The sequence below is a fragment of the Dermacentor silvarum genome, chromosome 9 (assembly GCF_013339745.2).
Source record: "Dermacentor silvarum isolate Dsil-2018 chromosome 9, BIME_Dsil_1.4, whole genome shotgun sequence".
NCBI classification, from domain to species: Eukaryota; Metazoa; Arthropoda; class Arachnida; order Ixodida; family Ixodidae; genus Dermacentor; species Dermacentor silvarum.
The window spans coordinates 91,306,570-91,328,510 of record NC_051162.1 but is presented as its reverse complement, the minus strand read 5'-3'; the positions used below and the strand labels follow the sequence as shown (position 1 = coordinate 91,328,510).

Genomic DNA, 21,941 nt, shown 5'->3' with positions numbered 1-21,941 from the left:
TACGTCCGGTGTACCGCAGGGTAGCGTGCTAGGTCCACTTTTATTTCTCATTTGCATAAATGACCTTCCTTCCGGTATTTCATCGACAATTCGGTTGTATGCGGATGACTGCGTCGTATACAGACAAATTCATGCACATCATGACCACATCACTCTTCAACAAGACCTTGATCGAATCTCCCATTGGTGCTCCTCATGGCAAATGACTTCAAATACAGAAAAATGCAAGTTGATTACCTTTAGTCGTAAACGTAAGAATTCTTCATTTAACTACACGCTTAACAACCGTTCTCTTTCCAGCACATCCTCGTATAAGTATCTAGGCGTCCATCTTACACCAACTCTTTCATGGTCAACTCATATCACCACAATTACAGCAAAAGCATCACGTACACTCGGCTATCTGAAGCGTAATCTTTACGATGCTCCTCAAACTACTCGCAAGCTAGCATATCAAACATTTGTCCACCCTCAACTTGAATATGCTGCGCCCATTTGGTCACCTTACCAAACTTATCTAATCAATGACCTTGAAGCTATTCAGAACCGTGCCGCTCGTTTCATCATCAGAGATTATAGCATACATTCTAGCGTGACAAGCATCAAGACAGCACTGACACTCCCGCTTTTAGAAAAACGTCGAACTATTTCGCTACTTTGCTTATTGCACAAAATAGTTCACAGTGAACATTCGTTTTCCTTAACCTTAACTCGTCCATTCCGTTCATCAAGACGTCTGCATAATGAACATAGCTTTCAACGCCTCTTTGGCAAAAGTAACGCGTTTGAATCATCCGCCCTGCCACAGGCTATTAAATATTGGAATGACCTTCCTGACACAATAGCTAATATTGTTAATCCCGTGATGTTTAGACAAGCGTTAAGTGCACATTTTAAATGTTGATTTCGAATTCATTTTGCGAATATGTCATGTGAATGTGTTTTAAATTGAATTTCCTGTTTATTTACAAATTTCTTAATCCAGCCTGAATTGTACTCTGTCGCGTCAAAAAAAAAAAAAAAAATGTGCTGACCAACACTCTCGATGCCGGAATGCACAACTGTATATAATGTCTTAAACGCAAGGAAAAAGGAAGGTTTCGAATTAAAACAAAACGAAGGTTTCGAATTAAAACGTTTGTTGAGATCAGCATGATCGAACTCTACAACCTCTATTCAAGACACTCCAATCAGCGCTTCTGAAAGCAAGAATCGAGTGATGCGCAGCTCGCCCTTGCGAAGCGTTCCGCCGTTCCGCTGCCTACGTCAGTCATTCCGCACTGTAGTAGGTATCTAAGAATATGGCAACATTTACGTCGCCGGTCGCTTCTTTCGCACGGAGAACGCCAAAAACATGGCCTTCGAGACGAAGAGGCCGCAGCGTTGCAGTGACTGCGGAATATGAGAATCTTGGAGGCCATGCAAAACTTCACGCGCTCTAGAAACTCTGTCTCATCATTGTGATGTAGGACAGCACTTCATAACAAAAGTATAGTGCTTACCTATCACTTGCTTTGTTTTATACTACCACGAGCCAATCATGGCCGCGAGTGTATGACCGTTGCCGCTGTTACATTTATTTATTTCAAGCCTGCTCCTGTCGATGTTACGCCCCATTGGTTTCTGTTGGCACGCCGCCTATATAACTGTCATGTGAGTTCGCGCCTGAGCCCACGCGACGTTTGAAAGCGTTGTCGGGAGAACGTCGGAGCCGCAGGTTTTCAATGACGCAGCCGTCATAACAGGATGTTCGGTGGGTAGGACTCCTTGGTTTTCGATTCCAAGTAAAAAAAAAAAAAGAAAAAAAGAAGAAAAGTTATGAGAAAGGGAGAAGAAAGAGAGGGGGGGGGGGACACGGAGCTGACCAACAAGCGTTCGCGCAGAAACCGCGTTTGCATGCGCGGTCGGGTTTCCGCACGTTCGTCAGACGAGACACCCAGAGGAACGTCGCATGACGTGACCGGAGGTTCGGGACAGTGTGAGCAAACGCGCAGGAGACTGAACTGAACTGAACATGTGGCCGTACCTCCGCACTTGAATGGCGCCCTCTGTTTATACGTTACAATATTGCACACTCGAACAAACTTTTCTATATATGTTATACTATACACTGGCGCGAGAAAGCGCACATAGGCGTTTCCGTGACGCAGACCGCGCAGTGCTGGCGGCTGGCACCGAAAGGCTGCATAAGATATTCCGCCGCGCTGCCTGGCCGAGGCGCTAGCGAACTGGAAGAAGGGCTAAGCTGAGCGAGCGAATACGAATTCCATCCCGAGTTGGCCGAGCGCGTGCGACTCGGAGACACCTCTTCTTCCGCCAGTAGGGCGGCGGCTCAGAAGCGGTGGTTGTTCGGGTGCGTGCGTGCGTGTGTATGCGCGTGTGTGAGTTCGCCTGTTTTTACGTGCGCGCTGCCACCCTTGTGAGTGCGTGAGTGCGTGGTGTGTGGAAGGGAACAGCGGAATGGGGGGGGGGGGGGGGGGGGTATATGCGATGGTTCCACTGCAACGGGGCTCTCTAGCTGCTCGGAGCCGAGGTCGGTGTCCACGTTATACCTCTTTTCCAGTCTTCCTATTTCGCCGAGCCTTCTATTGCATCGATTGGCACGCTCACTCGAGCGCACGAACACACACACGCACGCATGATCGCACGCACGCTGTGGCGGGGCAGCACTGGCTGCAGAAGTGGGGGGGCGTACGGCGGGCGAAATATTCAATAGTGATATGCAAATAACCGAAGCCTCAGCGGCTCGTGGCTCGGAGGCTGCGATCCCTTACCGTTTCTCCGATCGAGAGCCGCCTTATATATATGGACGCGCGGGGTTCTTTGCTAGCCGTGGTCGTTCGTCGTCGGCGGTGGCGGCGGCGTTTATGCATGCGTCGTCCCGGATCTCTGTTTCGCGCCGATTTTCTAATGCGGAAGTAAGGTATTTCTTGCGAGGGGCTTTGGGTAACGGTACTCGTCTGGTTAGTATAGAACGAATTCTGGGGTCTTACGTGCTAAAAGCACGATTTGATTATGAGGCACGCCGTAGTGGGAGACTCCGGATTAATTTTGACCACCAAGGGATCTTTAAACGTGCCCCGGGCATTTTAGAGCACAACTATTAGGCGCCCGTTCCTGTGGCGGGCGTCGGCGTCCCTCGTAACCAAGCGAACGAGCACTGCGAAGGATGAAAGAGCGAACGCGGAGCGGGGGATGAAAGACGGCGATAGCGAGGAGAGCGCATGGGGGAAATTGCAGGAGGAGGGTGCCGCAGAACCATGAGGTGGAAAGCGGAGGAGGAGGGTGTAGCGAAAGCGTGAGAAAAAGAGCGTAGTGCCCCGCAAGACTGGCTCTGTGGCGACGACGGCTACGAGATGGCACCAGAATAGCGCGCGTCGTCTGTTCATCGATGACGCCTGCGATAAGGCATGCGGCGAGCGCGTCCACCGATACCATATATGGAAACGGAGCACTGCATGAGCGAAGGTCTGTTTGCGGCGGCTGCTGTGAAACGCGCCCACGCGTCACCCACGCGCTGCCTCTCGCGATCCCCCGATTAGCGAGGCAGTCGCGCCCCACTTCGCTCCGTTTTCAACGTGCCGCACGAGACACCATTGTCCGCGAGCCAATATATCGGGAAATGAAAACACGTATAAAGCTGCGCTCAAATTTCGCATTAGAGAGTATCCATCATCGGGTGAATTTTTAGCATTTCGTCCCCATCGATATGCGGCCCCCGCGGCCGGGATTCGATCCCGCGACCTCGTGCTTAGCAGCGCAACACCATAGTACTATGTAGCAGCGGCGGGTCTGGTTAGCCTAGTTGCGGGGTGCGCGTTGGCATTTATACGTTGATTATTATCACGGAGAAACGTGGACGATCCTCCTTCACGTTTACTCTTTGAGCAGAGTCGGCGTGAAGACTATAGGGTGCTATTTACTTTTAAAGACAAATGAAATTCTGTGGTGTTACGTACTAGAGCCACGATCTGATCATGAGGCACGCCGTGGTGGAGGACTGTGGCATAATTTTGACCACCTATGGTTCATTAACATGTACCTAATGCACGGCGCACGAGCGCTCGTTTTTTGTTTTTGCGTTTCGCCGTTATCGGAATGCAGCCGCCGCGGTGGGATTCCAACCCATAACCTTGAGTGCTCAGCATCGTAAGCTCCATAGCAGCTGCGCGACTGCGGGTGGATGGATATAAGGCACCACATGTGCACTAGTGTTTTGGCACTGGTTAGCGACGCGTCTTGTCTGAAGCCTCTCGCGTGTCATATGTAGCTCCGAGATGTGTAGTCGCGGAATAATTAGCTCGTGGTATAGCCAGCTATATGGACCAGAATTTTCAGTGCTCATTGGCGCTGACGGGAACTACTGGAACTTTTGATGGGGAACTATTGGAACTGGCCATAGCCTCCTCGATCAACTTTATCGATGAGGCTATGAACTGGCAGAACAGATATGCGCGCGATAGCAGTGCCATCTACGTATTTTTTTTTGTGCGAGCTTGTCATGGCTCAGACGTCAGCTCCATCAGCGTCATCAAATCCACATTCTCTGTGCGGGCTGCACCATACGACGGCTGTACGGGGTCGACATTAAAGCGACACTACAGAGAAAACAACATTTGAGCAGTAATATTATGTTAGAATACGAAAAGGCCACTTCATTTTTGAGAGAAGGCTCGGTGAAATCCCCAAAAGACGCAAAAAAAAAATGCAGAAGTCCAAGCGTGATATCTAGAACACATACAGAAATACGGGCAAGTAAAAAGGCATTTTACAAGTCAGGATGCTATAGAAAAATCACAGTGCAATTTACTACTACAGTAAGTTTCTTTGTTTAATAATTATTATTTTTAATGGCTGCAGTTTTCTTTGGGAGGAGGGCGCGTTCTTCCCTGTGCTGCCGCATACGCGCTCACTCGGTAATTGCCGTTTACGATGTGGCGGCATGGACGCGCAGCGTCATGACAGCCTGCGAGGAAACGTCAATCCCTTGCGGTGGCCTCTCATGTTAGTTTGAGTTGTTGCGTTTTGATAACAGATAAAGCACAACCAAAGAAAAGCTCTTCAACAAAAACAATGAAATTAAATTTTCGATTGACCGTCCAGGAATCTCTGCTTTAACTCGTATATAAAAAGCATTACTTCCTACTACATCACGCTTGAATTAGGGCTCGAATTACGACGAATAATTTACTCTCAACCTGCGCAGCAGTGTTTCTTTCTTTTTTAAAGGAAGACAAGAAATGTCGCAAGCGCACTCGTTTCCTGCACGCCACGAAGCCTTCGAGTCAAACGAGGAGCCCCTTTATTTTATGGCAAAGCGATTTTATAACCAAATCGTGCTCTTAGCCAGAGCGTTGAAGTCGTATCCGAGAAGGGGCGATTTGCATAATCGTCACTGACGTCTCGACGCACACGCCGTGCTTTTTTTTTTTTCCAGCGGACGGCGCCGCAAGACATTGCTGCACGCACTACGAGGAGCAATCAGGCCGACAACACAACCGTGAAAACATTTGCGGAGCAGCGTCGGAGACGTCTCCTGGTGGAACGCCCCCCTAGGGAGTACATATACAGTTGCTTGCAGACGCCCAGAGGTGATCAAAGCGGCTAAGCAATGAGGTACATGAAGGTTTGCCGACCTTAATGTAACGTGGACGGCTATGTTCCACCTTCGTTAGTTAGGTGCAGTGCAAGTACAACTGTGACGAACGCGTCGACGTCTTGGAGATGAGAGCGTTTTAGTATGTCTGGTAGTTATTTTTTAACGCGATAGCGTTAAGGGCTCCGTGTAGCAGAGAATCCGGCGTGGGCGTAAGCGACGGCGTTGTTGGCGGTTATAATCATGCCGAACCACGTCATCCCGAACAACCCCGACCGGGCAGACCCTTCGCGTGGCGCGAGGTGTTAGTGAACAAAATTTGAATTCCTCAAAGGAAAATCCGTCAGAAAAATCGTAAAGTACGACTTAACCGCAACCTACAGACGTGATAGCGTCGGATTGCAATTTGAATATACGCGAAAACGTAATTCAGTTGCCGGGAAGCCTGATAAGCAGACAGCGATATTTGAGTGCTATGGCGTTCCACTCTTAAAGGCGAAGCTTAAGCGTCCGCGAAATTTTTGTTTATTGTTGAATACTGCAGGCCAGAAGGCCCATGCAGGAGGGGCAAGCATAAAAAAAGATACAGTAACAGGTTCAGCATTTGGAAATGTCAAAAATACAAAGCACGAAACACGAAAGTACGCAAGAGGGCCAAAAAGCAATGTGCTACATTATACAAAGCAGTCAGGGAAACAACAGTCCGATTACATAGGCATTGATTTCTTCTGCCGATATGTGGCAATGTCCGGGCAAGCTGGTTTAGTCAGCATTTGTACGGGTATACAATGAATATTCGAACAGGTGTGTCCTATAAAAATTCGAGGTTACGGAAACAGCACGTGAGTGACCGGTTTTTGGAGTTGATAGGGCGAGTATGGGATAGTGCCTAGTGCGAGCTTCTTGTTTAGTAATACATATAGGGATTTGAGTCAATTTAGCTTACGGTCCGGTTTGCAACGCTCTTATTCCGTTATCGTTCATTGTGAAACAGACCCGTTGCGATGACATTTGCGATCATCGTAATGCTGACTGCACTTCTCAGAATGTTTTCAAGGGCATCGATATTAATTTCGTTCGGCGGATTCCACGTAATACACACGTATTCTAGTTTTTGGTCTGATGAATGATGTATATGCTATTTGTTTTGATTTCGCGCATGTTTAATTTGTGGCGTAATGAACAGAGCTTACAAAAGCAGAAGAGCAAGTGTAATCAATGTGAGTATTCCAGCTTAAGTTATTCGTAAACATAAGTTGTGCTGGGAACTTAAGTCATTCGTTATCCGTAAACTTTCATGCTGGGAACGGCGACGAGCTACACTTTCAGCGCGATAACTTTGATAACGTTAACGGTATCGTGGTAACCTTTCAGATTTCACAGCCGTGCTGTTAGATTCAGTAGGGCTGACAGAAACAATGCGGTGTCTTCATGAATCGTGATGAGCTGTACGCTCTCACAACTGTAATCTTGATAAGGGTAACGGTGCGACGGTCACCTTTCACATTAAAAGAAACGGCGGTGCTCAGGCATTGAATAATACTTAAAGACTTGAGGCGGTGTCTTCATGCATATGTATGGCCACGAACTAAACATTTAACACAGTAACCCTGATGGGGGTAATGATACCACGATAACCTTGGCGATTAAAAGTGACAAGGGTGTTGTTACATTTAATAACGGCGACAGACGCAACGCGGTGGCATAATGGGGACGGCGACGTCATTATGGTAATCTTGACCAGTCATTATGGTAACCTTGACGATGTTATCACCATTAATTGCTAACCTGTGGTGACATTCATTAATGCTGATGAATTAAGTAATGCCTTCATTAGCGCAGGACTGTGCGGCTACAAACTACGTCCTCAGCACGGTAACCTCGCTGAGGGCAACGATATCGCAGTAATCTAATGGATTTAAAATGACAGCCTTGATGTTAGACTAAAAATTGAAGGCAGACACGCTCACTTTGATTTTTAAGTAGAATGTTAATCTGGGTGAGACAGACAGTGTATGTAGTCAACTGGCTAACATCCATGCTAACATCTCTCGCTCCCCGTTGAAGTAAGCATCACTCTGTGTTATCTGCGCAATGGTGACTAAATATTGCCTGATTTACTGAGCCTTGAACTGAAAGGTGGAATCCAGCAAAAAGCACAACGTACACAAGCGAGAAGACGATGGGACGAGGCCATGGAACTAACAACTAAAATTTTATGACGGGAAGTTACTAATATATAACCTCCGGCAGTCCACCGGCGCACGTGCAACAACCATCGCAAGAACTAACGCGGTAAACCTAATCTAGAAACAAATCACCAAATAGGCTACCACCCATTCCTCAAGAATAGTAATTACTTGCCTACTGAGGCTCTTACATACGTCTTCCTCTGCCTAATGAAAAAAAAAAAAGCTCGGAAATTTTTTTCTCATGCCTAAATCACTGTCATCCGCACCTGAGTGCGTATTACCACAAAATTTTCCCTTTAGCCCGTGATTACGCGGAACAAATTTTCATCGGCACCGGTCATCGTGCAGCGTGACATTGATGCGCGAAGCTGAGCCCGGCCCAATGCCAAAAATACTTCGTAAACCCAGTCTACATTCATGCGATCCACGAACGTAGCTCGCATCCTTCTTACGTCTCGGTCTTTGTCGCCTACCTGCTCGCAAGTTTATTTTCTCGCATGCAGTGATGAAAACGATAGAGAGTCATCATGATCAGTATCATCATCATATATATGTCCACTTCAGTACGAAAACCTCTCCCAGCGACTACAATTCCAAGCGTGTATATAGAGCGAGCGAACTGCATCCTTTGCCTGTAAATTTCTTGACCTTATCCAACCGCCTAATGCCTCAACTGCGCTTCCCTTTCCTTGGCACCCATTCTACAGAACTCTAACAGACCACCGGTTATGATCTACACATTTACACGTATAGCTGGCTTAATTGACGCTACCTTAATTAACAGTGTCCTAATTAACTTCGCCCTAATTAACACCAACGGTCGTGGGTTCAACTCCCACCAAACGTCGAAGTTGCGACTCCCACCAAAAGTCGTGGGTCCGAGTGCCCTAATTAACTCTATATTAATTACCCGCGCCTTAATTAACTTCCCCTTAACACCAAAGGTCGTGGGTTCGAGTGCCTGAATTAATTCGATTTTAATTAACTTTGCCTTTTCTTGGCATGATGAGTGGAATCCGAGCCAGCTGTGGATGACGACGACGACGAACGCGAGAGCAGTGGCACGAGTGGCACCCTTTACCAGCTGCCGTTCGATGTCTGTCTGAGCGGCTGCAACCGCTAGGAGCCGATACCGTTAGCACAGAATACATCCTCATTCTTGTAGACCCTCCCCCCCCCCCCCCCTCCCGCCTGGCGCAGGTGCGTTATTTAAGTGAATGAAACTTTCAAAGTAAAATGTGTAAGAAAATTCGCAAAGTACGACTTACTCACAACCTGCAGACCTGATAGCATCGGATTGTCATTCGAATATACGGGAAAACATAATTCTGTCACGCTGAAACTCGAACACACGCTCCTCTTACAGCTGCCGTTTTTTGGGTGAGCCCTCCACGAAAACTCTCGAATAACTAGAGTCTAACAGCTTCACTGGAAAAAAAAAAAAAGCATTCGGAATTCTCCGCGCCTTGAAAACTGCTACTTATGTGCCGAATCTATCCAAGGCGTGAGAAATGAATGCGGCAGGGCTGATCGAAGCGCCGTGAGCACACGCTTATGCATATCAAATGCTTATGTATGTAATAATTTTGACCTCTCCAGTGCGTCAAACAGTGCTTTTTATGGATGTTACCGTGTAGGTTCTGTTGTCATTTTTGCGAATATTGTCTAAATATTGTATCATCTTGTCATTCTTTCTTTTGTACTTGTTCATTATTGTATAACTGTTATTACGCTGCAATTACCTTTATTTTAAAAGCCTTGCTGTGAAGCCGCTGCCAAGCGAAAGGGGGCTGCGGCTTTGTCAAGCTGTATCTGACAGCTTTTCCTGCGCCTCCACTGCCTGTATCTTTACAAGGCAGAAATACAGAATTTGGAATTTGATCGTACGTAAGTGTCAATGCGGGTGCGCCCATGACCGAAAAAAAAAATACTAGGGTGGCAGTGTGAGAGTCTGTTTACGTTGTCGACCAATGTAATCGAGAGGTATACATCTCCAACCCCAACCCTTTCTTAGTAGAACAGCGGCAGCTGCACATCACTCTAAAATTTGGTGGTAGGGGGGTAGGGTGGTACGGGTGGGTAACACCGCTACCATTAGGACATCAACATTTTATAGCGAACGACAACAGGCTGCAACTAGACGTGCGATGAGAAAAGGCGTGGTTGAAAACAATGTAACGATTATGACAGCCTTGGACTCACAGAAATACCTGACAGGACAAGTTGACAGCGATAGCGTTGAAAATTTATTTAGTGCCCTTTTCGAGTCGTCTGTTGCAGATGTCATCATTTTTTACTTGTCAGGAACAGTAGCCAAACAAAATACAATAACTGAGGGTGTTCCCCGTGGGACACAACCAAACACCCTTTATACACGCGTTAAAAGCGTAAGGTTTAGCGTGCACAGCGAGACACTGCGCGCAACTCCTTCCACTTAGGTAGGTGTCTCCCACGAGAGTTCGCCATAGCCAGGGACACTAAATACGTGCATATAAGTGTTTCCTTTCCCTCGCTTTGAGCGCCCCGCCTATAGCCGTCCCCTCTGTCAAAGAGTACTATAGTCCTCAGAGAGGCAACCAAGTCGAGTGCCTCTCATATACAGCCGACCGCCCGCTCAATGCCTGTCGTCTAGAGACTCCCAAGCCATCGTCGTCGGCTCTTTTGCAAGCGTTCGCGTGTGGAATGGATTCGCCGGAGGTGTACATGGGCGGCGTCATTGATGTCGGCGCGTCTGGGAACCAATACTAAGCGCCGCGAAAAGAGCCTCGACGTCGCCTGAGGTCGTTAACCTCGGGCGCGTGCTTTATTCTCTTCTCCACTCGTCTACGGTTGTACGCTTGAATAAAGCTCTAAAGACTCAGACGCTGTACCCCCGGACGGTTACAATTTGCAAGCTCCTCCGGTATGTGGGTTGTCTGTAACTCCGCCTCACTAGATCGATGCACCGCAGCCGATACTAAGGTTCCTGTCAGCCAATAAGTAAACGAGAACCGACTGCGTGTTCCCGAGAAAGAGAGGAGGCCTCTCGCCCATGGTGTGCTGCTAAGCCTTTATTTTACAGCGAAGCTCTTTATGGCTAGGGGTTCCGTGGATTTTGCGTGTCCGTCCACAAATCTGCGTGTGCAAAAGCTCAGCTCCCGTATATGAAACAAAATCACTTCATTCAATGCAAAAGCTTATACGTCTCATCACTTAGATATGCATTTTCAGTAGATAAGTTATCAATGGGCACCGTTTTCAAGAGCAGTAGACTCTCGACTAGATAATAAGGATTTCTCAAAGATTTGCCGTTGTGCGACCCGCGTCGGCCGCGTATACGCTCACATCGCCCTCTCTTTGTCGTCGTTCCACGTGCCTGCGTGACTAGTTTCCTTCCGCTCTCCCAGCGTGGCGGTCCCGTCGCGCGTGTCTAGTTTCCTCCGGCTCCCCGAGGTGGCGGTAGTCTTCTACGCGAATGTCTGCCGCCGATCAAGACCGCCGATCAAAATAAAATTGTGCGTGCGTGTCTTTATTCGGGATGACCGCCGTCACCGCTCAGGAGAAATAAAATGTGCTCATACCTTCGATCAAAATTTTGTGTCACCTGTATGTCGTGTGCTAAACTGCTTTCGCTGGTAATTCACCACCGCAGCCGAGGAATGGCGCGTGATTTTTTTTTTTTAGTCTGTGATGTGAATTTAAGGAGAGGTTGGTGCATTTAGTGTAGCGAGCTACTGGTCGTTGCAGGGTAAGCAAATAAGAATACACAAATAAAATAAAAACACTGAAACGCATTGAATATGCTCTAAGAGCATGAACGCTTAGAAAGTTCCGCACGCTATAGTAAAGGAAGGCACAGAACCGGCAAGGCTACAAGAACACTCCTAAGCTTGGTTTCCATGAACTCGACACGAGAGGGTCGAGTCGGAAGTCGAGCTGACCAAGCCCAGCCCGACCGCGTTTGCATGCATCTTGCCATACGGTTTGAACGAGTCAACCCACCAATTGCTGGCAGGTTGACAGAACATCGCCTCGACGATCGCTCAACCCGACCCGCTAGCTCGAATCCGCGACGACAGGATTTCGGCCCGACGAGTCGACTCGATGCGATTTCATGGTTTTCCCGTAAACTTAGCTAATCACACACAGCCTCGTGAATAAGAGAAAGTACACGAAAGAGTCCGAGAGCACGCACAGAGGGTAGCATTTTTGCAGACGAGACGCACAACGTATCCGCGTGTAACTACATAACACAAGTAACTATACGTACCTTCGTACAACAAACCGAATTGTGCGCAACACATCTGTCCATGACGCTTCAATTCAGTCCGCGTCGCACGATATGGACCACCAGAGGGTGGCGATGGAGGAAACCCTTATTTCTGTCTGACTGATGCAACCCCTATAGCTTTGGCTTTACTGCGCGGAATAGGTCAGATTCAGAACAGTAGTTACATGTAGTTCCGGCGTTGTTCGCCAAATTATAGACGTTGCCTCGTCGAAGCTCAGAATTAATGAGGCGCGGGCTTGAGCGGCAAGTTAATTTTCGAAAGTTGAAATGTGAAGTTTGCAAGGAAAGGCATCCGTTTCACTGGCGTGAGCGTGCAAGATCCTCAAGTACGCGTAGCGGCGTCTTCAAAGAAGAGAGGCCCTCTTGGAATTCCCCTGTACAGCGCATCCGTCGCTTATGTTAACCCGCGCTCTTCTGCGTGCATGGACTAATAAGCGCATATTTTTCTCGTAGCTACGTTTAAGACTTCGCGGAGGCTGAGTATTGCTCAGCAAGTGTGTAATTAAACGCGAAAAGGTCAAGGCTAAGAAAAGAGGAATGAAAAATAGTCAAGTAAGGAACGAAACAAAGGAGCCAACAAACAATGTAGTTAGTGTTTGGAAGTTCTGCACGCGAAGTCGCACGTACAAGTGTTCCCTACACTTTTTGTGCATAATACGAAATGCTGGGGCGAGCATATCGTAGCAGAATCATTAGAAGGATAGAACAGGAAAAAAAAAATCCACAAAGCCCATCTCCCGCTGACTGTCGACGGCAGTGCGCTTAGCGTCGAAACAATATAGCAACACAACGCGTTGCCAACGTCGAATTATGTACGACGCGTTTACTGCAGCGGGACGACTCTTTCGCGCTTCCCTGAGAACATTCGGCGCCGCGTAGCGCCGCCGCAGCGAAGCCTGCGCGTGGCCTCCAAGATGCGTGGCGCGCCGCTGCGTGCGAACGCTGATAAATGTGTCACGCGGCAACCGGGCTCTTCTCTCACGCTCCTTTCTGGACACGTTACGCCGTCTAGTGGCGCCGCCGAGAAGTCCTCTCCTGGGCCTCCGAGACCAGAAGCGAGGCGCGTCAGTGCCTGCCAACGCTAAGAATGGTTCCCTCGCTTACCGCACACTCAGTGGCACACATACTTGGTGACCCCAGTTGGCGAGAGTTTCATTGAAGACCGGCACATAATCCGTGCGCCCGGACAGTGTGTGAAGTGCCCCAAGAATGTTAAAGGATTCAAAAGTAGATCAGCGTGAACTGATAGAAGGGTGTCTAGCCCTTTGAGCCTTACTCGAGAACACTGCGCCTGATTCGACATCTATCTATCTATCTATCTATCTATCTATCTATCTATCTATCTATCTATCTATCTATCTATCTATCTATCTATCTATCTATCTATCTATCTATCTATCTATCTATTATCTATCTATTATCTATCTATCTATTTATCTATTATCTATCTATCTATCTATTATCTATCTATCTATCGATTATCTATCTATATATTATCTATCTATCATCTATCTATATATTATCTATCTATCATCTATCTATCATCTATCTATCATCTATCTATCATCTATCTATCATCTATCCTTTTACGCCGACCCAGGGGCCCACGTTGTCTAGCTGACTGGGCCACCACGTATGTGGTCCTGGTGGTGATGCCCTCGTGGTCGTTTCATTGTCGTCAGTTCAGCTTCGTGATAACTTACTCTCGCCATGCCGTCGTCGTTACGTCTTCTATGCCGACTCAGATGGCCCAAGTTGTCCAATAGCTTGGGCCACTAGGTAGAGGCTCGTGGTCGTGATGCCTTCGTGGCCGTCGCACCGCCGTAATTCCAGCTTTGACGCGCGATACTCTGCATGCCGTCGTCGTCGTCGCGATATCAGTGCAGTCGTCATGCAGTCGTTGTGTCACACCGCCATAACGATGCGGTCGTGGTCGTTCAGTCGTCCGGTTATCATCATACCAGTCGTCGATACGCCACCACCGTCGTCGTCCCGTTGTCGATGTTGTAGCATCGTCATAGATTAAGAATCAACATCTGATGGTCGTCATAGCCGAAGCAACGGAAGTCTCAGAATTACCACTACACGTGTCAAGTAATCGGGATTTCTGGAACATGGTCTGTCGTTACATTGCTCGATTGCTACACTCGAATCAACGTCGACAATCATCGTGAGATGAGTTCTGCCGTAACTTTATCTTTACATTTAAGAGAAATAAATTGCATTAATTTCAGCTCAGAGGTGGTCGTACGAGAGCATTTGTACAGTCGCATTCAATATGAGGTGAAACAGAGTGCCCGTGTTCGAAGTGGTCCCAAGATATCACGGCGGTGCCAACATACCAAAGAATATGGTAAATAAACACATGTTATAATTACTGGTATTTTTTTTAAATAGGCGTTGCACTTTCATACGGCGCAGGTATTAAGGAGTTTGTTATTTTGTAATATCTATTGGCTAACTATATAAAGGTTTCCATCCCTGCCCTTATCTCTCGTCAGCCTCGAAATGTTCGAAAGGGATGTTTCTGAACCCTTAAATGTTCCTTGTAAGGGGTTCAAATACCGAACTTTTCGAGTTGAATCGAATGCCAGAATCCGATAAAAAAGACCTTCGAATATCGAGTCGATCAAATACCGTATATTTAGACTTTATAAATTATTAAAATATAGAGATGGCGTGACAAAAAAAAAGTTGACAGTCGCTTTAGGATACGCTAACGAGGATGAAGGCGAAAGCCTGCGCGCTCACGAGACATTCATTTAATTACATGACATTCTCATTCGAATACGTTGGTACTTCCTATTACCTACTATTTTTCTCTCGCCAAAGGTCGTGGGTTCGAGTGCCTAAATAACTCTATTTTAATTAAGGTAGAGTTAAATAAGGCACTCGAACGCACGACATTTGTCTCTGACATCATGGTGGCACCAACACATGGTGGCTCCATGAATCATTCGAATGCGTTGTTACTTCCTATTACTTGTTTCCCCCACCATAGTTCGATGGTTCGACTCCCACCAAAGGGAGTGGGTACGAGTGCCTTAATTAACTCTACCTTAATTAACCGTGCCTTTATTAACTTTGTCTTAAGTAACCCCGCAGGTTGTGCGTTCGAGTGCCTTAATTAACTCTATCTTAATTCAGGTTATGGCATCATGAATTTTGGTTCCATAGCGCCGGACAACGAATTTTTTGACCCATGAGCCATCTAAGGCTTTCGCCATAAAATAAAGCTTATTTACGTAATTTCGTACGCGTAATGCAGTCCACAACCGAATGTCATGTCAATTGAGAAGCTCATAAATGAAAAAAAAAAAAAAACAGCTGAAGGGCGATTGCATATGGCGCAGCAATACAGGGACATTAATGTTCGATAACTTTGAATAGACGAGTACTATAACTGAATAGCACACACTACTCGATCGGTATTTGAAATTTAGAATATGCGCACATCTACAGCTCCCTGTGTACTAGATTGCCACGAAGTATTCCATAAGAATTCAGAAAGCCTGAAAGGCACTGAGGCTCTCTACTCGTAAAAGTCAATCCCTAACCACATGATGCCCCCTGCTTCTAATACAGCTTTTTTTTAAATTTCATGCTAACTTCTCGTTGAAATTTGCGTAAGCAGAATTTATTCTGCTTAATTTAGTGTCTGCGCAAGAAAAACCCAACTCCATTTATGCATGCAATTATCATAATTAACGTCATAAATGAGGCGACACTAATTATCTTTTTTCTGTTTCTTTGTGCTCATGCTTAACCACGCTAGGCCGTCACTCAGATTCAGCTCCCCGTGGTTACCTGTGCGCGTGGGGTATTGGTAAATTCACTCAAGAGAAGAAAAACTAGAAGAAAAAGCAGGATAAAAGAAGGAGACGAAAAAGCAGAAAAAGGAGAACATTTTTTGCCGATTCTCAGGGAACTTGAATGTTTATTCAGCCGAATCTTCGGAAAAAAAAAGACATTATTAACACTGGTCGCCTAGTTCTACAAAATTCGGCAGTTGCGCCCGAAGGGCGAATCACTGACAGCGGTTGCAACGTTTAGCGCTGCGATTGAACTCATCGGACGGTGATATAAGCATACGCGGGTGTGACCATACGCGGGTGAAGCCAGAATTTTCGGCACCCTTGAAAGCTTTAGCACGCCGTGACAGGGCCTGTAATGGCATCGCACAAGTGCCACTGCGTTTCCCGTAAAGAGCGGCGCCAGTACAATTGCATTCTCTTCAGATTGTGAGCACTAAAATAGTTTTGAACTTTTTAATAGTCTGAGAAGCTTCAGCATAACAGGAATGAATGATTCATCACTTTTGTTCGCGCGCTTAAACTCTAAAAAAGCGTTCCGAGAATTGTCAGTCAAGGACTTAAGGCCTGGTCTGAAGAACTTTCGCAGTTCAATAGTATTGCATCTACCTTGCATGTACTGCATATATGAATGTATAGCATACATATACTTGAATATATACGGAACATCACGGCGACGGTGACGGCGAGACTTCGCCTGGAGTGTCCGCATAATCACTGTCGCCATTAAAGCAGGGCCACCGTAAGAGCGTTCACAAGTGCGAGACTGCACAGGTAGATCTCGATACATTTAGCACACAGAGAGCTTACCGCAAAAACTCATTTCCATAGTGACCGCAGCACGCAGCAATTAAACGCCGAATGGCTGCCGAAGAGATCAAAGAAAAAGAAAATCGCATTCTTCGTAGCCTCGGAAAAGAACGGAGCTGGAGGGGAGTGTGCTTTAATATACTCTAACTTTACGGCCACCTAAACCTCCGGAGTTCGCAATGTTATCTTGGCGAAGCATTTTCTGCCAGAGTTCGCTTTCAAAGCGGCCGCCGAGACAACAATGGGCGCCAAGGCATGCGAGGGAAGAATGCCATTCTTTCGGGACACTTTCGGCGAGCAGCCCGTCGCAGTGTTGCAACTTCTTTTTACACACACACTCTCTCTCTCTCTTTCTTTCTTTCTTCTGCTTGTTTTATTTCGCTCGAGGCTTTGTGCGAACCTCTTGCATTCAACACAGCTGTAAGTTTGCTCAGAAATGTACAGAAATACAGACGTACAGAATTAAAAAAAAAGAAAAAAAAAGGGGGGGAGACGAGTACGCGAGGGGCTGCATTTTTGGGTGAGCCCAACTTTGTCCGCAAGCAGGAATCCACTGCGGCTGGCCCCCGCTTACGTTTACATCCGGGGCAGCTGTGAAAGTCCCTTTCACAGTTCCTGTATATTCGTCGCTTTGTCTGCGTCTCTCGATCGCAAGCTTTTTTTTTTTTAGCTTTCCGTGAAACCGACTAAAAGGCAAGTGACGAAGAATGTCGGCGCTTCCTCGCCCCCCCCCCCCTCCCCCCTTCCTCCGATCACTGTGTTGATGGAGCCTCCAGAAAGTCGGGCCTTATTCTTTGTGTTTTACATAAATTTCTTTCTGTAGTGACGTTCCTTGATGATTGCGTTCTCGTTTCCTTCCTATCTTTTCTTATTTTCGTAGACTAATTAGTCCAAATCTTTTTGTTCTGTTTTTCCTCGTACCCTTTAGCCTTTCATAAATATATCCAAATTTACCTTCCGCCCTTCCGCTTTCTTAACTGCATTATTTCACTGTATTTACATTATATTCATTGCTTCGCGCATTCTCTCATTCCCTTTTCATTCGTTTCATTTTCGGTAATTTCTTATCGTTACTTGTAACAGACAAGGACGTGTGACCAGTCCATCGTGTACGTCTTGCGGTGGCTGCAAGACACTTCAGCGCCTGATATTGGAATGTCCCGCTTTCAGTGCGCAACGCATATCGCTAGTGAGGGACTACCATCTCCTTGGCCTGCGGTGTACGACTCTAGATGAATGTTTATACCCCAGTGGTTGTGCGTCGCGACGTCATCATGCTCATCGCGCTCTCCTTACTTTTCTAGAAGCAACGAACTTAGGGGCACGTTTGTAACCCCGCAACTATTTCTTTTATTTTACATTATTTAGTAGCATGACCTGCAGGGACGGGCCCTACTGCATGTTGTACTTTATTCTTTGAGATTTGTTATCTCGCTCTTTCTTTCCTCCTTCCTATCTTTCCTTCTATGTTTCTCTCGTACTTTCCGAAGAGTAGACAGGCGTTGTGCCCCTTCTGGTGGCAGTTGCCAGCCTTACTTCTCGCTTTCTTTTTCCTGTGTATATGTTTTCAAATCAAATAATAATAATAAATTATATTCATCGCTTCACGCATTCTCTCATTCCCTTTTCATTCGTTTCATTTTCAGTAATTTCTTATCGTTTACTTCTTCTAAAAACTCGTGTGTCTCGATTCCTTGTCCCCTTGCCTCCCATCGATTCACGTCGTCAGTCTTACGTCACGATCAGACACCAACTAGGACTGTCTCTCTCTTCCTTCTTTCGTTCTCTCGTGGTTCACTGCCCTCGCTCGTTACCTCCCTATTTATAGATTTGCTCACGTCTCTCTTACCTTTCTTTTTTTTTCATTCATTCCATCTTTCTTTTCTTCATCATTTCCATTTCTATTTCTCTTAATTATCTCTTTCATGCTTTCCCTATACCAGTGTTTCGTAATTTCTTTTTCGCCATAATTATCGTTCACACGGCATCATTCTACCTTCTTCTCCCATTCTGTAAAACTCTAATCGCTGTTTTAGTTCCAACGCAATCTTCGAACCACTGGTACGGGGCATGAAGGTCTCGGTCTTCTTGCGTTTATAGTAATACATTCTTTTTTTTTTTTTAGGCAAGCAGCCTTGCTGCGTGCGGTCCTCTGGCAAGAGGCGTTCACGGTCCGTTAACCCTTTATGAGTTGCCATAAACAAGGGTAGCATTAACGGAAGAAGTGGATGGACGCGTGAGTGCACCGCTGAAGGAAAAGATAACCTACCGAGGCGTCAAGTCCCCGACGCGTCGACGCTGTTGATCCAAGTGCAACTCTTCCTCGCACTTTCGCTTGCTTATAGTAGGAGGGGAAAGGGGGGGGGGGACGCGCCCGTATGCACATTGCAGCCCGAAAACAGCGGTACTGCGGTAAGTGCTAATTAGGTGGGAGAGGCGGAGTATCATTTTAGTTAAACGTGCTTATTCTGCGTACTTATTTCCTAAGTGTTCAATGTTCCTTTTTTTTTCTTTCTTCTTTTTGTGTGGGTTACCCAGATGTTCGCGTACACGCCTCGTTAGCACACCATAGCGCAAAGAATCAGCGGCCGTATTCAGAAAGCTTCTCTTTCATAAGTTCTTATTTGTAAGTGGCCAACCGCCTTCGCTAATATGTCCGGCATTAGGATTGGTTACAATTTGCTTTTGCGAACAATTATAGAGAAAGAGTTCATTGTGAATACGGGTCTAGGGGCTTGTCAGAACTTTTTCTGGTTTGTCGACGGCCGTTAGTTAATAATACATGTTCGCTTACACTATTGGACAATTTTTTTTGTTCTCACGAACTTTACTATAGTCGGATACAATTAAAGTCTGCAGTGAAGCGCCGCCCACGCCCTCATAACCACCAGCCACTGTTCCTCAGCGAGGCTGCAAATAGTTCGTACTTCAAACATTTCCTGTTACCTAAATAAGGCGGTGACCACAAAAATAAAATAAGCGCGTAATTTTATACGTTTTCCCTCGTCTATTATAGTGGAAATGCACAATTACGACAACTACAGTCGTATCAAGTACGACGCCATTTTGAAAAGGTCGCATGACAACGATTCTGTTTGCTTCTGTGATTGGCTGGCGGAAGTAACACAACCCCGTGCGGTCCATGTGCCTTCGTTGCCAACTGCTCTTTTTTTTTTTTTAAAGTTGTATCCTACTACAGCGTAAGGACTTTTTGCGAAAACAGGCCCAGGGGGAATCGAGGGTTCCCTGATTCTTCGCGTTCATTGTATAACGACAATCTAGACCAAAGGAGCCTTCAAATAGCATGCATGCAAGGGGTTATGACCAATTTTACCGCTCCCGAGTTCACCTACAACGTGATGCACGCGGTTAAAACGAACGTGGCCTCCAATCTCGGAGGCTACGAAAGGATGTTTAGCATCTGCCGATGTGTGGCGCTGGCTCACACTCCCACGTCTAATCTATTACACTTACACCAAATATATGCAAGTGGGTTTCTCTCCAATTGGGGGGCAAATGCGAATGCAGCAATAATTTCTACCACCAGCGCTAACATTCGCAAATGCTTAAAATCGGATATCTTGTCGCCAGGGATCAATAATAGTTGGAATGGGTGGGCAAGTTTAGTAAGATCAGGGACATGGATCGGCAGTTGTTTCACAACCAGTACAGGATAATTGTAGTGTTTCTTGTGCTTTTGCCTTATTTGAGAGCCGGTGCTTAAGGACCAAGACATTATTTAGCTTGTGTATGCTGCAATAAAGATCCAGAGACCACTCAGCACATCCTAATGGAATGCGACGTTAGCGAGAACCGTAGGTAGGAACATTCAGCCGTAGAGATATGCTCCAACTGGTAGCGGTACAAGGAAAATTTTTGAAAAAGAAAAAGAATAATGATATACCAACATGTATAGTATACCTCCCCCGCCCCGTTTCACCAATTAATCATCATCATCACGTCTAATCTATTACGCTTACGCAAGAAAGTGGACGGAGAGAGAGCCGTGTAAGGTGAAGGATGTGGGTTTGTCTCCCACTTGGGGTCAAGCTGCCTTTTCTGTCACAGATGAACTGCCTTTTCTTAATTAGTTGTTCATTTCAAATAAATATCGCAGTTGTTTACACTGTAGTTTCCCTGTCTTTATTGTGCTTTGGCTTTATAGACCTCGTTTTAGTTACGAAAGAACAAGTAAGAGATTCCAAGGCCAACTGTCGTGGTCCCTACTTTCTGACAAGGTCTGCCGCCCAAAGAAAGGATATTGAATACTTATTGGTGTACATGACGACGACATCGCCAACAACAGTATACAATGTGTTCTTGAATACTTCATTTATATATATCTTATTTTCAGCTAACGTAAGGGCCCATTTGAACACTATTTGTTTTTTTTCTGGCATTCTTTTCTGCATTTTTCTTTTTTCCCTGTAGAGCAATTATTCGACTTTTTTTTTTCATTCTGAGTTTTATTCAGATGGTACTTATTTATCAGTCTTATTCAAAAACATTTGGTATTGCGGGTGAATGTCAGATACACAGATTGAAGAAAACGGCAGTAATAAGAAGGAGCACAAAACAGTACAAGCAGAAGGAATGACAGATTACCAGAGGAGAAACGAACTACATATTATAAAAAACTCCAGAAAGACAGACGCATGCAAGAAGAAAGTTACATGTAATAGAATGGCAGTACTCAAGCACCGTGATAGTTATCACGAATTGCGAAATTAGAAAGTGAACTCATATTTCCTGCTTGGTAGCGCGTCACTCTTGGTGCGAAGTAAGCAGACTTTGAATATGGTCGTCTTCACATGCATACATACACGAAAAACATTGCTACCGAAGGCATATATGACCGCTAACTGCGCTTCCAAAGCCGGGTTTTGCAAGCGTAAGGTTTCTGCACTTCCGGGACATGCTATACTTTAAGTGCAGTTTCTCTCCATCGAGTGGCGGACGAGAAGTTCGAAGAACGTCCGACCAGGTGAAAGTCCACCGCTATAGATTTGATCGAAACGATGCATCGTACGCAATTTTATGCCCTCAAACGCACACACACACTTTTTTCTTCCCTGCTTCTTCTTCTCTAATATTCACAAACTCTCGAGACACGAAAAGTCGACGACATGAAAGAATAAAAACAAGTCAGGCAAGAAACTTAAGCCTAACTTCAGCTGCGTTGGCATGAAAGCGTCGACGAAACGAGCTGCGGTATCGATTGGAACGCTTTTTTTTTTTTTAAGAATCAGCAAAGCTTAAGG

General features: G+C 46.1%; 1 protein-coding gene across 2 annotated transcripts in view; it reads right to left on the bottom strand.

Annotated features, from left to right (window-relative positions):
• The window catches only part of LOC119463338 (spondin-1), a 173,569-nt gene that overhangs the window by 42,124 nt on the left and 109,504 nt on the right, over positions 1 to 21,941 (bottom strand). The window lies entirely within an intron of this gene.